Below are 6,302 nucleotides of genomic sequence, written 5' to 3'. Positions count from 1 at the left end.
TCCATCAACAGACAACAATCTTTCTGACCCCGGTCTCCTGCCGACTATGGTCCTTCCATCCTCTGTCGCCTACTATGGTCACTCCGACCTCCATTACAAGACAACAGTCTTTCTGACCTCAGTCTCCTGTCAACTATGGTCCTTCCAACCTTCGTCGCCTACTACGGTCCTTTCGACCTCCATCGCCAAACAATGGTCTTTCTAAACTTGGTCTCTTGCCTACTACAATCTTTCTAACCTCTATCTTATCGACTATGGTCATGCCGACCAAACAAACATATCTATATCGTAATTGCCATCGTATAATGCACTCTATATGATGTGTGACACCAAGCCAAGGCCTTCTCCTAAGGAAGGGCCTTATTTGTAATCGACCGCAAATACTAGTGGATTCATTCAAACTGGGCTAGGCCCCGTGGTTTTTCCCTCTTTTCAGGGGTTTTAACGTAACAACTATGGTGTCTCTTATGAATGCTTCACCCTCTCTCTTATCTGATTGTGTGCTGGATCTTCGTACAATGCTAAGACGTTAAGCTATATATTTCTTTATTGCCGTGAATACTCCAGGACGTAACAAACATTATAAGCATTTATAAATATGGACTAACGGTCTTCATTGCTAGAGTTGCCTTTTTTCATTCAAGCTCTATCTTTATTGATTCTCTTTATCTAATGGTCAAGAACCGCCCTTCTTCAACTTTTAATATTTAGCCTCTCCCAAATGAGTAATTATTACGTCCGGTGATAGAACCGTTCAGACATTAATCCATATGCGTCACGTCACCTGGATACATTGGGCCCCGGGTGTATCTGGGTGACGTGGTGTCCGGACACCGGACGTAATAAAAATTCCTCCCAAATAGCTTCATAGTTGCCTACATGATGAAAGACAATGTATGAGGAGAAGATTGTGTAGCTGATTAAGTAAAGTTGGAACCTGGTGAGTCTTGAAAGGAGGTTGTTCCTTCCAAGGAATGCCAACCAAGGGTCCTTTGGTGGATGGATGACCATTATAGGTGAACCTAATGGAGGGCAAGCTCATCAGGGTTGTCGAAGGTGAGCGAGTTGATGCTTATTTCGCTGAGTATAACAATGAGCGAACATTTTGGTGGATTTTTATAGGGGTTTAGCCCCAAGGTCAAGTTAGTACCTAATGTGGTGGAAAACTTTCTCTAAGAATAAATATATTATTCTTTCTCTGAGAATAAATATATTATTCTTAAATCATATTTATTTGTATAAAATTTTATTATATATTTGAATTTTTTATAAATATTATTAAATGCTCACATTACTTATATTATATTATTTTAATTTTATTAATTTTAATAATATTACCGTGAACATCTCCCTCTTCCGATTTGTTATCCGGTCCGATTTTCACAACCTTGGTCTCCAGCAAGCCTCATCATTAGACCCAAAAGCTATAGGTTGATGTCATATCTATATGCAAGTATGTGGACTTGTCTCAAACCAGTTCCTTTTCAAAGGAGAGTTTGTTCTTCAACAACTAATCGACCATGCCTCCATTTCATGCTAGACCAAAATTGAGCTTGTCTTTGGGTTCTTTCATGGCACTGCCAATCTTGAGAAGAGATGTTAAATAATGGTCATCTTAAGTTGCCTTCAATGATTATCATTGTTTTATATTTACTCTCAGAAATGAGTTTCAGTTTGTAATAAAATATAATATTAATTATCTTATTTTGAAGCAAAATGTAATTTACGCAACACTAGTGGAATTTTTCAACTAGGCGCGGCCCCGTGGTTTTTCCCCTTTTTCAGAGTTTTCCACGTAAAAATCCTGGTGTTCACTTTCTTTTCTGTTTATATGCTGAACATTGTATAACGCTTGGATGTAAAATTACAAACTCTACCGTCGCGTATATTCTAGCCCACAACAGTTATATAATTGCCAACACTAGTGGAATTTTTCAACTAGGCGCGGCCCCGTGGTTTTTCCCCTTTTCAGAGTTTTCCACGTAAAAATCCTGGTGTTCACTTTCTTTTCTGTTTATATGTTGAACATTGTATAACGCTTGGATGTAAAATTACAAATTCTACCGTCGCGTATATTCTAGCCCGCAACAGTTATATAATTGCAATATGATTATTTTTTGTTTTATTTTGTGTGCAACAACGAATACTTTATTATCATTTATTGCATGTTCACCACTTCCTAGTCAAATTGTTTTTTTTTACTTGGAATTGTCTCAGTATTTTCTTTCTTTACTGTGACATTCATGATTACAATTCTTTTACTTTATAATCATTTTTGAAATTACATACTTTGTAGTTATTTTTAGGATTTGGTCAACTACATGTCAAGTACATTATTTTGTAATTATGAGAAAAATAATTAATTAAATCTTAGTAAATCTTTTCATTTGATGCCACAAATGATGTAAGGTAGTTGAACTACTCTAACAAAGCATTGAGGCTCCTTTCACACTCCTTTCTTCCTAGGCTTTGTTTCTCTTCATGCTCTCCTCTTTCTCTAGTTTTACCTTTGCTCTTCGAGTGGGTGACCTTGTTCAAGATATGTGCCAAGGCATTTGAAGACCTGTTCGATTATTTTGTCAACTACCTTGAAGTTCCCTGATTTAGTATTTGGAAACCTTGATAATAACAACATCTTTTGAGGATGAGTTCCTAACTTGTTCTTTGAAAACATGCTTTGTTTCTACTGGGACATGTTAAATCTCAAGCTTTGACTATTGTTATATGTTGAGTTTGTTGACATCCTTAAATTCTACATCACCCCCTCTATCTAGGTGATGTCAAATTCATTTGTTAGCATCGTCTAATTTGTGGTGAAAAATGATTCATGTACCCACGTAGTGGGACAAAGGCTTGATGTTGTTGTTGTTGTTGTTTGTTGTTATACAAGGGTGGGATGCCAAGTGGAACTTGGACCTCTTACACTACCAATTTATTGTGGATGCTTTTGAATATGGATACGCCATTTACTCATCCAATCATAAGAGGATGATTAGAATGGAGAAAAAGATTAATAATCAGAATCACCAATTCCTCTTAAAGTTGTTTATCAGTTGGACGATTATGAACATGCCAAGTAAGCTAAGGCCAAAGAACCTTATGGCACCTTTTCGATCAACTACTAAGTAGGAGTAGAGGTGTCAATTCGGGTTGACGGTGTAAAACCCCTCCGAAGTTCATTTTTGTGAGTGCTGTTAGTCCAGACGAACTGTCCTTAGTACGGGACGAACTGAAGAAAATTATGAAAATCTGTATAGTTAGTATGGACGAGCTGTCTGGACGAACTGAGTAAAAATGCAGGTTCGTCTGGACGAACCTGGGTGCATCGGGACGAACCGAACAGAGAGTTTCGTCTAGGGACGAAATAAATTGGAATTAATTTTCGTCTGTACGATCCGTGTCCAGAGGAGTTCGTCCCGGGATGATCTGAGCATCGTTCTGGACGATTCTGCTTGATAAATTGAGGATTTGAGATATTTTGAGATATTTTTGAAGAGAGAGAAAAAGGCAGGAGAGAGAAAGAGAAGGAAAGAGAAAGAAGAAGCTGGGTTTTGGAGCTCGCTGAGCGCTTTTCGTCCGACGCCGCTGTTAGAAGAATTATTCGTCTCACAGTAAGAAATCCGAATCCTATTTCTAATTTCAAAGATTTCGAGTTTTGATATTTTTCTGCTCAGTTTTGTGTTCTTGTTACCGAAAAACGTGCATATCTTTGTATTTATGAAACTTTTACCGCGTAACTTTTGGTATGTTTCTGAAATAATGATTTTACACGATTTGAGTATTTTCTAGAAAGTTTTTACTAGATATTTTGAGTTTTGTGCGCTTTTTATCGAATAGAAAATTATCTGGACGTTGAAAAATATTGCTTCAGTACAAGTAAAGCTTTGTAACGTTGTTTTACACGATTTCTGGTAATTTAGTGATTTTCTGAATTTGTGAATTTTGTGGAAATTCCGTATACTGTCGTTATGCCGCTAACGAATTTTCTAAAGTTTTCGATTTTTCTGATTTGAATGTTTTGATGTGCTTTGATATCATAAGGGAGTTATAAGGGGCCGGAATCGTTTGTGATTCCGTTGTCTGGGTCCGGGAAACCTAAAAATAAGTTATGTTCTGAAAATTATGTATATCTGTTCTGTTCTGGTGCTTTAAGCACAAAGGGAGTTATAAGGGGTCAGAATCCTTTGTGATTCCATTGTCTGGGTCTGGGAAATCTGAAAATAAGTTATATTCTGAAAATTTTGTATATCTGTTATGTTCTGGTGCTTTAAGCACAAAGGGAGACATAAGAGGCCATAATCCGTTGAGATTCTGTCAGTGTCAGGGAAGGGAGGCATAAGGGGCCAGAATCCGTTGAGATTCTGTCAGAGTTTCTGGAATCTGATATATGTTATATGAAATGTGCTTTTATGATTTGAATTCTATTATGTACGATTCCATTTGTTATGTACGATTCCGTTTATTCTGTATGATTCTGTTTGTTCTGTACGATTCCGTTTATTCTGTATGATTCTGTTTGTTATGTACGATTTCGTTGGTTCTGCGAAATCTGACTTGAATATTCTGCTATTCGAAATAAATTCAGTTCTTCTGTATCAGCTGTTTGATTCTAATCAAGTATATGAATATCGTATTTCATTTGATTATATACGATTTCTGTGATTATCTGAAACTGTGTATTTTGTCTATGCTTGGGATTTCTGTCGACTGTACGATATTTTAAGGGTTTTCTTCAATTGAGTTAAATTGTATTTATTGATTGTTATGTATTAATAAGATGTATATGAATGTGAATATATGATTGAAATTACTGTTATACTACTGAAAGACAACTACAAACTGGTTGAACCGTTGGTTGGAGATTGATAGACCTGACAGGATGGTAAGCCGATGGGCTTTCCTTTAAAAAGGGTTTGGTGTTATCCTTTATTGATCACGTGATATAACGATTGAGGGTCATAAGGAGTTTATGCCGACGGGCAGGGGTGACGACTCTATTATATCCAACGGATTACTAACATACTAACCTTAAAAAATGCCTAATAGCCAGTGATTTTACTTGTCGAGTAAGACTACTGTACTGGAATGCATGTGTAAAGTATTGTTCTTATGATCTCATTATGGATTTACTGATTTATCGATATTGACTGATTTATTGATATGGATATTGATACCGACACCAATATTACTGATTCACTGATACTACTGATTCATTGCACTGATCTTATGACACGTGATACACCGAATACTGACCGTTACATGTGATACCCTGATACACGTGATTCATGTGATTTACCGAGCACGTGATCTAGAATATGATTTTACTGTATTGATTGATTTTAATTGTTATTATTGATATTGATTTGATTTCAACTGTCCTTACGATGTATGGAATTGATCGTTTTATATGATTTCATACCGACTGATATTATTGACCGAAATTGATTTCTTTTTTTACTGATCTGATTGATTTTATTGCTGTGATTGATGCGATATTGATTTGACGGCTTTACTAGTACAGACTTATTTACTGATGATTTATCGTTACTGTATGAATTTACTGTTACTACATGATTTCACTGTTATAGCATAATCATTCATGTCGTCACAGGATTGTTACTGATATTGATACATACGCTGCTACTACTGATTCACTGCACTGACATTTTGCACGTGATATAGCTTACTGGATTGCATATGATTTATTGAGCAAGTGATATTGAATAACTGGAATTGCAAGTGTATGTTTTGATACGATTCTACTACATTGATTTGACTGATGTTATAGATAAGACGACTACTATTGAGATTTGACTCACATACTGATTCATTGAGCTTTATGGGATTTTCTACTGTTCACTGGTTCTATCACTGATGATTTGTATTATATTGTTCATGCATTGACTATTGATTTCTGTTATGCATTGATTTCTGTTTTTGTACTGATTTCCGTACCTGCATCAATTCAATGATCATGTGTAAGTGACTGTTATTGATTTGATTGATTGATATGCATATTGTTTTCCGTACCGTGCTTTGATTTCAGTTATAGGCTATGGTAACCTGCTGGGCTTTTTGAAGCTCATTATATGTGGTTAACAATTTCAGGTCTGAGCAAGGGAGCATGAAGTGATGGTTGATCAAGACTGTCGACGAATCCTTTCACTATAAACGCCTGGGATGTCACAGGGGGGGGGGCAATTAGCCCCCTTGGGCACTTAAGGGTTCCGCCCCTGGGTGGGGCACATGTAGCTTAGCTAGCAATAAAAATCTAAGAGCCCCTCTCTATAAAAGTATCTTTT

The sequence above is a fragment of the Dendrobium catenatum genome, unplaced genomic scaffold (assembly GCF_001605985.2).
Source record: "Dendrobium catenatum unplaced genomic scaffold, ASM160598v2 fragScaff_scaffold_621, whole genome shotgun sequence".
NCBI lineage: Eukaryota > Viridiplantae > Streptophyta > Magnoliopsida > Asparagales > Orchidaceae > Dendrobium > Dendrobium catenatum.
This window is presented reverse-complemented; position numbering follows the sequence as displayed.